This window comes from Carettochelys insculpta, chromosome 33 (genome assembly GCF_033958435.1).
Source record: "Carettochelys insculpta isolate YL-2023 chromosome 33, ASM3395843v1, whole genome shotgun sequence".
In the NCBI taxonomy this organism is placed as follows: domain Eukaryota; kingdom Metazoa; phylum Chordata; order Testudines; family Carettochelyidae; genus Carettochelys; species Carettochelys insculpta.
Window position 1 is genome coordinate 1,592,148 of NC_134169.1, and position 10,063 is coordinate 1,602,210.

Sequence of the window (10,063 nt, forward strand, 5' to 3'; positions counted from 1 at the left end):
CAAGGCTGGCACTGCACAACTACCTGTGCATGATGGAACCTCCCCATCCACAGCAGCCAGGCCACTTCGTCAAGATGCCCCAAGGGCTCACATAGAGCTGGAAACCATCTCCTTGGCATTATTAGCAGCTGTGTCTAAAGAGCTCAGCCGGCCAGCTGGTAGGAACTGGGCTAAGAAGGGTCATCTTTGGAAAGGGGCCAGGGGAGCTGCTGGGATAAATGAAGTCAACAAGGATGTGGGGAATTAGCTCAAATGGTAGAGCGCTTGCTTAGCATGTAAGAGGCAGTGGGATCGATACCCACATTCTCCAATAAAACTGACATTCTTGTAACTTCCTGCCCAAGGAATCAAGGGGAGCTGCTTTCACCCCCCCCCCGGAAGCTCTCAATGTATAGTGAGGTTTGGGGCTCTCTGTGTTGTGCAATGGCCACAAGAGAGAACTATCAATGTCTTGTCTCCCACCTGGTGGAAGAGGAAGTGCTCTCACGTGCAGGCTGGATTTGAAAGAGGAAGTCAGGGCCATGGGCTGCCTCAGGTGAGAGAAAGTGGTGATGCACAGGTGAGCCATGTCCTGAAAAGGGAGATACCCCTGGAGCAGGTAGGAACAAGTTGCAGGTGGGTCATTTTGGTGGGCAGGTTTAGCACTGCACATGCAGAAGGTTCTGGAGTTGGGGTGACAGCTGTGGGGTCTGCTCCTGTGGGCTCTGTGTCTGTGGTAGGAGAGCAGCCAGGGCAGCTGCTGCTCCAAGGCCATGTGCTGTGGGTGAGCTGGGAGCAGCTGAGCTCAGGAGCAGGCAGCAGACTGGGGTGCCTCCAAAGGAAGCACATTGCAGCAGGGGCTGATGTTGTTACCCCTCTGCCAGGGAACATGGGCCATGTTCATGTCGTGCTCAGGGGAAGAGAGGGAGGGGATAGGCAGGGTCTGAGGGGAAACCCGCCAGGGGCCTAGGACAGCGGGTGAGGGGCGGCAGGGTCTGAGGGAATTCCTAGCCAGGCCTCAGGGCAGTGGGGAATGGGAGATACACTCTGAGGGGGGGATTCCAGGTGGGGGTTCAGGGTGGTGGGGGAGGGGCTGAGGGGATGCCTGGGTGGGATGCTGAGCAGTGGGGGAGGGACAACAATCTCACTCCAGGAGCCACCCTGCACCTACAGCTGCCCGTTGCTCCTTTCTGAAAGGGCCCTTGTGAGCTGTTTCTCTGTAGCTTGGATAGTTGAGGTGGGTAGCGCATGGTGCTCATAAAACCAAGGGGTCGAGCCCTTGCTAGCCAGTAGACAAGTGCAGGGTGTTCCTCTGTTACCCTTTGCTGGACTGCTATAGGCAGCAATGTTCAAAGACATGAAGGAAGCTGAGTGGCTTCTGGAGAGCAGACCAGAGTCTTGCTCAGGAGGCTTCACTCTGCTTTGCAGGGAGGAGCCCTGACCTTTATTCCCTTCACTCCATTACCCTTCCGAATGCCCCTTCACTGGGGTGCTGATGAGTGACACCCTGACCTGCAGGGCTTGTTATCTTCTGAGCAGCTGCTGCTGTGCCTGTCACAGCCCTGGATTTAAAAGGGGGTTCTACACCAGAAAGTTATTTAAAAATAACCATCCCAGCATCTATACAAGGCAACCGCTGCTTTGAAATAATTCAGAAATAAATAGGGGACGGCTTATTTTGAAATGGGTAAACCTCCTTGTACAAGTACAAGCACAAGTACAAGTAATATCAGCTATGTGGAAACAGGGGCTGCTAAGACAGGGGCTAGAGCCTGTTTTGAAATAAGCCATTGTGCATCCATTGGCTGCATCTGAAATTAGCTTCCTGTGTGTAGATGCAGTATTAGGAAATCTTGGTCTTGCCACTCACTGGTGCTGCAGTTCTCCCAAACACTTCATGCACCCACAGTAATATTGGCACAACACATTAAGGCTGAGACAATTTAGCACTGACGAGGGCAGAACCTTAACCTGGTGTTTTTCCTGTCTCTGTTTTGCCCCCCACCAGCTGGATCAGACTCTGACCCTCCCCACATAGACGCTGCCGTCCAGCGCAGTTAGTCGTGGGAAAGGAGAAAGGGCCAAAGAGGATCCTCCTTGCGCTCACGTTCCTCACCATGAATTCTCTCTCCAGTCTCCGGGGCAGAGCTCTGAAGAAGGAGACTCCCTGAGGCAAAGCCCTGGGGCGGGTCTCTGAGATGGCCCCAGCCCTGCAGCCTGTCCCACCTGGCCATTGTGCTGGACTGTCTGTGAGGTCACCACCTCCCCACCTCCTTTAGCCAATCATGTGAGGTTCTTCCAAAGACCCTTGTGATGTCACAGACACACCCACCAGTGCCCTGCAGGGCTCATGTCCTGCCCCTGGCAGCCCCCTCTGCAAACGCACCCCAAGGGTCTGCAACACAAAAGGCACATAAAAAACACGAAAACCCCAAACTCCTCCCATCCTCAGTGTCCTGTGGGGTCCTGGCACTGGGGCAGGTGGGGAGAGAGGAGGGGAGACTGGTGGATTCTGACCTGTCCACTGCAGAGGGCACAATAAGTGAAAGGAACATTTTAACTCCTCCCGTCCTCAATGTCCTCTGGGCAGCAACTCCAGCTTCCCTCCGGCACAATGTCTGTGCTGGGGAATGGGAAGGTGTTGTGGGCAGTCCAGCCGTGTGGGTTGGCGCCACGAAAACACAGTTCTTAAAAGTGCTACAGGGCTGTTTTTTGGTTTAAGACACAGACGAACACAGTTACCTCCCTATCAGGAAGCAGTAACATAACAAGGAGACTATTGTGGCTTACCTGGCTAAGATACCTGCCTCATAAACAGGAGATCATGAATCAGCTCCCAGTGGTGCCCTGCTGTATGTCCTCCCTTGGCAATGTCTCTCCCTGCTGGGGAAGGTAAAGGCTGATGGAAAAGGAGCGTTGGAAAGAATCTAGTCACAGCCTGGAGCTCGGGAAAAGGCAGTTGTGATTGGTGTGGGGAAGGTGCTGCTGTGGCTGCCAGAAGAGAGTCTGTGCCTCACAGCTTTGTGGTTCTGGGGAGGCCTGTGTCAGCCAGCTCCTCCAGCACGTTTGTAACACAGACACAATTCCCTGTCAGCAGGAGCTCTGTTCTGCCCTGTCTGCGGGAGCAGCTCCTGCCCCAGCCCTGCCTCTGCAGAGACACCCCCCAGCCCTGTCCCTGCACACCATGTGCACACACTAGTGCGTGACAGGGGGCATCTCACTCCCAGGCACACCCAGCTCTGCCCCCACCCCAGTGGTAATTCACCTCTCACCCCAGCTGTCCCCAGTGCTGACCTGACACACCTGAGATCCCTCTTGTAGCTTCCTTCTGCTTCCTCACCAACATTTCCTAACCTTGCTGGGAAGCAAACCCCTGCAGTGGACATGAATTGTGCAGGTGGGAGACGTTCTGACACAGCCCCTGGGCAGGGCCCAAGGTTTCAGCTGGTGACTCTACAGGGCAGAGGGAGGAGGAGTTTGGCTGCCAGGGGGGAGAGGTGACAGGTGTGAAGGGGAACCCGGGCAGGGCTTGCGGCTGAGGGAGGAGGGGAAAAGGGAAGTGGGGGGGGGGTTGGCAGGGTCTGAGGGGACAAGGGGATCAGGGCAGTGGGGAGGGGTGGGAGAGACAGGATCTGAGGGACCCACTGCAGGGCCCAGGGCAGCTGGCAAGGGGCAGCCGGGGTTGGGGGAACCCCCAGCTGGGCTCAGAGCAGTGGGGGATGGGTGAGAGAGTCTGAAAGGGGAGGCCAGGCTGGTGGGGGAGGGGAGCAAATCTCCATCCAGTGGCCCTGCAGCTGCCTGTTGCTCCTTTCCAAAAAGGCCCCTTGTGATTCCCTTTTCAGTTGGTGAGAGCGTGGTGCTAATAACTCCAAGGTCGTGGGTTCAAGCCCCATGCTGGCCATGGGCAGGTCTTTTTCTGCTTTTCTTCGACTGCTCTGGGCAGGAGGCCAAAAGAGCTGAAGGAACCGGGCTGAGAGGCTGGCAGGGAGCACGTCAGAGTCACCACCCCAGGCTAAGGGGGGGGCTGCAGAGTGGATCTGGGGTTGGTGAGGATCCCCAACTCTGCAACACACACCTCCCACAGGAAGGGGCAGCAGGAGCCCTCTGCCAAGGGCACCAGCCCCTACAGCAGCTCCATTGGCTTTCTCTGCTCCCCATCTCCCCCCAGCTAAGGCCTTCTGGCCTCACAGGCTCCCTCCCTGGACACCTGCTACTGCAGCACCACAGGCCCAGGTAACTCACCAGTGGTGCCAGACCCTGCCTGCCCTGCTCCTCTTCCTGCCTGAGTTCTGCTTCTTCACTCAGGTCCCCCAGCTGCTGCTCTGGGGAGCAGAGGGCTGGGGAAGGCACAGGAAGGGCCCTTGGGGGTGGGGTGCAGAAGCACAAGGAGCAGGCCCTGGAGGAAGTCCATGATGAGCAGCTTTGCCCATGGGAGCTCAGGAGAGGGGCAGAGAGGTACAGGTGACAGGGTGGGTGGGTGGGTCTCTGCAGAGGTGGGGTTGGCTGGCAGCCCTTGGGGAACGGGGAGAGGCCTGTGGGGAGGAGAGGAGAGAGCAGCAGGCTGCTAGGGGCAGAGCTCAGGGGAAGAGGCAGAGCTGGGATTGGAAGAGGTGAAATGGGAGGAGGAGCACAGGTGGCCTCAGAGGGAGCAGGCCAAGCAAACCAGATCCCCTCCCACTCCTCGGGAGCTTCCAGCACTGGCACCAGCCTCCCCTGTGCAGCTGTCACAGGCCACAGTGGACATTCTGGTGCTTTACATGATGCCGACAGGCCCTGACCAGAGAGGTGCAGAGTTATTTCAGAAGAGTTTATTCCAGAATTATTCCTCCAAAATAATCTAGTTCACAATAACGCCTTCACGCCACAAGGCAGCCCCAGAATAAAGAAAACATATTTCAAAATGGCTCCTCCATGCACAAACAGAGCCTGTCTGTGAGTAGAGACCCTGGAGGCCATGCTGGGGATATCACTGCACAGCAGAGTAGTTTTGGAATACGCTATTCTTGAATAACTTATTTTTGAATAGCCCCAATTACCTGCCTATACAGCCCCATTCCAAAAACTCTGTTCTGGAATTGGCACCGTTGGAGGAGAATGAGGTTTACTGCCTTGCAAAAAGCTGTCTGTTATTTCTATATTATTTCAGTGACCTGCCCGGCTCTCTCAGGGTTAGGACCTTATTTGGAGGTTTCAGGGTTTGAGTGCCAGGCTGGGAAAGCTGCATTCACCTTGCCTTGTGCATCAGGAACCCGAGAACCCTGCCCATGCCTGGGGCCACGTGCTGGGTCCCAGACTGTCAGGTGAAACCTGAGAAAGTTAAAGAAAGCACCATCCTGGCCTTCTGCAGCCTGCTGTGATCGAACAGGGGTTCGTACTCTGCATTGTGGCTGCAGCAACCTGGTTTCAAATGCAGGTCACAGCAGGAACAGTCCAGTATTTGAGTCGTGCTGCTTTTATTTCACCAGGAGGATGGTGAAATACTGCAATGCTTTACCTAGACAGGTGTTGCAATCTTCATCCCTAGAGGTTTTCCAGTCCTGGCTTGAACAGACCCTGGCTGGGATGATTTAGTTGGGGCTCTGTGCTGCTTCCCTCTCTGATCCAATGCGAGAGAGAAAGCGAGGTGACTCATGATGCCTGCTGGATCCAGGTCTTTGGCTGAGCTGGCTGGAGGGGTTGGGGCAATTGGTTGGTGCTGAAGAACTAGGCGGTGTGCCCAGAGATCCCTAGAGGGCTCATGCTGGTGTGATCTGGTGAGACTGCCCATGTAGCTCAGCAAAACTCTGGATGCAGGGAGGTGACCCAGCCAGCAGCAGCTGTCCAGAGGACACCAGGCACTGCAAATCCAGGCTGCCAGACCCCAGCAGCACCAGGCAGTGGCATTGTGATGCAGGCAGTGATGCCCATAGAGCCCTCCCACAAGGCTGGGCTGCCTCTGGTGAGAGAACGTGGTGATGCACATCTGACCCATGCACCTGACAGGGAGACACCCCTGGAGGGGACAGGGGGGAGTTGTGTCTGCATCACTTTCGGTGGGCAGGTTTAGCAGGCAGAATGTTCTGGAGTTGGGGTGACTCCTGTGGGCTCTGTGTCTGTGGGCAGGAGAGCAGACAGGGCAGCTGCTGATCCAAGGCCACGTGGTCTGGGTGAGCTGGGAGCAGCTGAGCTCAGGAGCAGGCAGCAGACTGGGGTCCCTCCGTCAGAAGCAAGTTGCAGAATGTGGAGATGGTGTTACCTTCTGCCAGGGAACATGGGCCGTGTGCCCTGCTCTCAGCTGAAGAGGGAGGGGATAGGCAGGGTCTGAGGTGAAACCTAGCAGGAGGCTTCACTATGCTTTGCTGGGAGGGTCTCTGCCCTTTATTCCCTTCACTCCATTCCCATTCCTAATACCCCTTCACTGCGGTGCTGACTAGAAGTTAGTCAGATAGGGAACGTGGGAAATAATATATGGGCAAGATCAGATGTGAAACAATCGTGCATAAAAAAATCCACCACGTCTGTGAAAGGCGGACATATAAATAGTGGTAGTTTTCTAACATGCTTTTACACTAATGCTAGGAGTCTGTCTAATAAGATGGGTGAACTGGAGTACCTCATATCAAAGGAGGAAGTTGACATAATAGGCATCTCAGAAACATGGTGGAATGAGGACAATCAGTGGGACACTATCATACCGGGATACAAATTATATCGGAAAGACAGAACAGGTCGTGCGGGTGGCGGAGTGGTACTATATGTGAAGGATAATATAGAATCAAATGAAGTAAAAATCCTAAAGGAATCAAAATGTTCCATAGAATCATTATGGATAACAATTCATTCCTCTAATATGAATATGGCATTAGGAATATATTACCGACCACCTAACCAGGACAGTGATAGTGATGCTGAAATGTTAAGGGAGATTAGAGAGGCTATCAAAATAAAAAACACAGTAATAATAGGAGATTTCAATTATCCCCATATTGATTGGGTGCATGTCACCTCAGGACGGGATTCAGAGATTAAATTTCTTGATGCCTTAAATGACTGCTTCTTGGAGCAGCTAGTATAGGAACCCACAAGGGGAGAGTCGATTCTTGATCTAGTCTTGACTGGAACGCAGGATCTGGTCCAAGAGGTAACTGTTACTGGACCGCTTGGAAATAGTGACCACAATATAATAACTTTTAATATTCCTGTGTTGGGAAGAACACCGCAGCGGTCAAATAATCTGGCATTTAATTTCAAAAAGGGGAATTACACTAAAATGAGGAAGCTAGTTAAACAGAAACTAAAAGGTAGAGTAATTAAACTAAAATCCCTGGAAGCTGCATGGAAACTGTTTAAAGACACCATACTAGAGGCCCAACTTAAATGTATACCCCAAATAAAAAAACACAGTAAGAGACCTAACAAAGAACCACCATGGCTAAACAGCCATGTTAAAAAGGCAGTGAGAGAGAAAAGGGCAGCTTTTAAAAAGTGGAAGTCAAATCCTAGTGAGGAAAATAGAAAGGAACATAAACACTCCCAAATTAACTGTCATAATGTAGTAAGAAAAGCCAAAAAAGAGTTTGAGGAACAGCTAGCCAAAAATTCAAAAAACAATAGTAAAATGTTTTTTAAATACATTAGAAGCAGGAAGCCTGCTAAAAAAGCAGTGGGGCCCTTGGACGATAAAGATATAAAAGGAGCGATCAAGGAAGACAGTGCCATTGCGGAGCGATTAAATGATTTCTTGGCTTCAGTCTTCACGGCTGAAGATGTTACAGAGGTTCCTAAATCTGAGCCAGCCTTTTTAGGCGACAAATCTGAGGAACTCACTCAGATTGAAGTGACATTAGAGGAGGTTTTGGAATTAATTGATAAGCTGAATAGTAACAAGTCTCCAGGACCAGATGGCATTCACCCAAGGGTTCTGAAAGAACTCAAATGTGAAATTGCGGAGTTATTAACAGTGGTTTGTAACCTATCCTTTAAATCCACTTTGGTACCAAATGACTGGAAGACGGCCAATATAACACCAATATTTAAAAAAGGCTCTAGAGGAGATCCTGGCAATTATAGACCGATAAGTTCAACATCAGTACCAGGTAAATTAGTAGAAACACTAGTAAAGAGTAAAATTGCAAGGCACATAGAAGAGCACGAATTGTTGGGCAAAAGTCAGCATGGTTTCTGCAGAGGGAAGTCGTGTCTGTCTAATCTATTAGAATTCTTTGAAGGGGTTAATAAACATGCGGACAAGGGGCACCCAGTGGACATAATATACCTAGATTTCCAGAAAGCCTTTGACACGGTCCCACACCAAAGGCTTTTATGTAAATTAGGTGGTCATGGGATAGGAGGAAAGGTCCTTTCATGGATCGGGAATTGGTTAAAAGACAGAAAACAAAGGGTTGGAATAAATGGTAAATTTTCACAATGGAGGGGGGTAACTAGTGGTGTTCCCCAGGGCTCAGTCCTGGGACCGATCCTGTTCAACTTGTTCATCAATGATCTAGAAAATGAGGTAAGCAGTGAGGTGGCAAAGTTTGCAGATGACACCAAGTTGTTCAGGACAGTCAAAAGCAAAAGGGATTGTGAAGAACTACAAAAAGATCTCAGCAAACTGAGTGATTGGGCAGCAAAATGGCAAATGAAATTTAATGTGGGTAAGTGTAAGGTAATGCATGTTGGAAAAAATAACCCAAATTACACGTACTACATGATGGGGTCAAATTTAGCTACGACAGATCAGGAAAGGGATCTTGGAGTTATAGTGGATAGTTCTCTGAAGACATCCACGCAGTGTGCAGCGGCAGTTAGTAAGGCAAATAGGATGTTAGGAATTATTAAAAAAGGGATCGATAATAAGACAAAAGATATCATACTTCCCCTATATAAAACTATGGTACGCCCACATCTCGAGTACTGCGTGCAGATGTGGTCTCCTCACCTCAAAAAAGATATATTGGCATTAGAAAAGGTTCAGAAAAGGGTGACTAAGATGATTAGGGGCTTGGAAAGGGTCCCAAAGCCCCATATGGGGAGAGGCTAGAGAGACTGGGACTTTTCAGTTTGGAAAAGAGGCGATTGAGGGGCGATATGATAGAGGTATATAAAATCATGAATGGTGTGGAGAAAGTGAATATAGAAAAATTATTTACCTTTTCCCATAATACAAGAACTAGGGGACACCAAATGAAATTGATGGGTAGTAGGTTCAAAACTAATAAAAGGAAATTTTTCTTCACACAGCGCACAGTCAACCTGTGGAACTCCTTGCCCGAGGAGGCTGTGAAGGCCAGGACTCTATTAGGGTTTAAAAAAGAGCTTGATAAATTTTTGCAGGTCAGGTCCATAAATGGCTATTAGCCAGGGATAAAGTATGGTGCCCTAGCCTTCATAACAAGGGCAGGAGATGGATGGCAGGAGATAAATCACTTGTCTTCTGTTCTCCTTCTCTGGGGCACCTGGCATTGGCCACCGTCGGCAGATGGGATGCTGGGCTTGATGGACCTTTGGTCTGACCCAGTATGGCCATTCTTATGTTCTTATGTTCTTATGTTCACTATGCTTTGCTGGGAGGGTCTCTGCCCTTTATTCCCTTCGCTCCATTCCCATTCCTAATACCCCTTCACTGCGGTGCTGATGAGTGACAGCCTGACCTGCAGTGCTGGGTGTCTTCTGAGCATCTGCTGCTGTGCCTATCTTGTTTTGAACTACATATTCAGCTCCTCATTAGCATGCGGGTGGCCGTGGCACTTCGAAAATGATGCAGCTCGCGGCTGCGCGACTCATCCAGACAGGGATCCTTTTCCAAAGGACCCCGGCTCCTTCGAAGTCCCCTGATTCCTATCTGCTCATATGCTCAAGTTTTATGAAGGGGCGAGTGTAGACAAGTCTGAAGTGATGTGTCAGGGCCTGCACAGACTGGGAAGACCTGTAAGTGGGGCTTATGAAGGGGGTAGGGAGAAAGTTTGGGTGTGTGGATTGGCTCTTTCCAGTATAGGACGGCTGAGCCTGAGAGGCAAAGGGCACCGCTCCATCTGCTTGAGCTGGGACACTTACTTGAGACTTGGTTGTGAACTCTGGGTGTGGTATTTTCCAAGCTTATGCC

General features: G+C 51.0%; 1 non-coding gene across 1 annotated transcript; it reads left to right on the top strand.

Annotated features, from left to right (window-relative positions):
- The first annotated feature begins 237 nt into the window (after nucleotides 1–237).
- TRNAA-AGC (transfer RNA alanine (anticodon AGC)) lies at nucleotides 238–310 on the top strand. Its single transcript has one exon. It is a non-coding gene; the product is annotated as a tRNA-Ala (tRNA).
- Nucleotides 311–10,063: the final 9,753 nt, after the last annotated feature.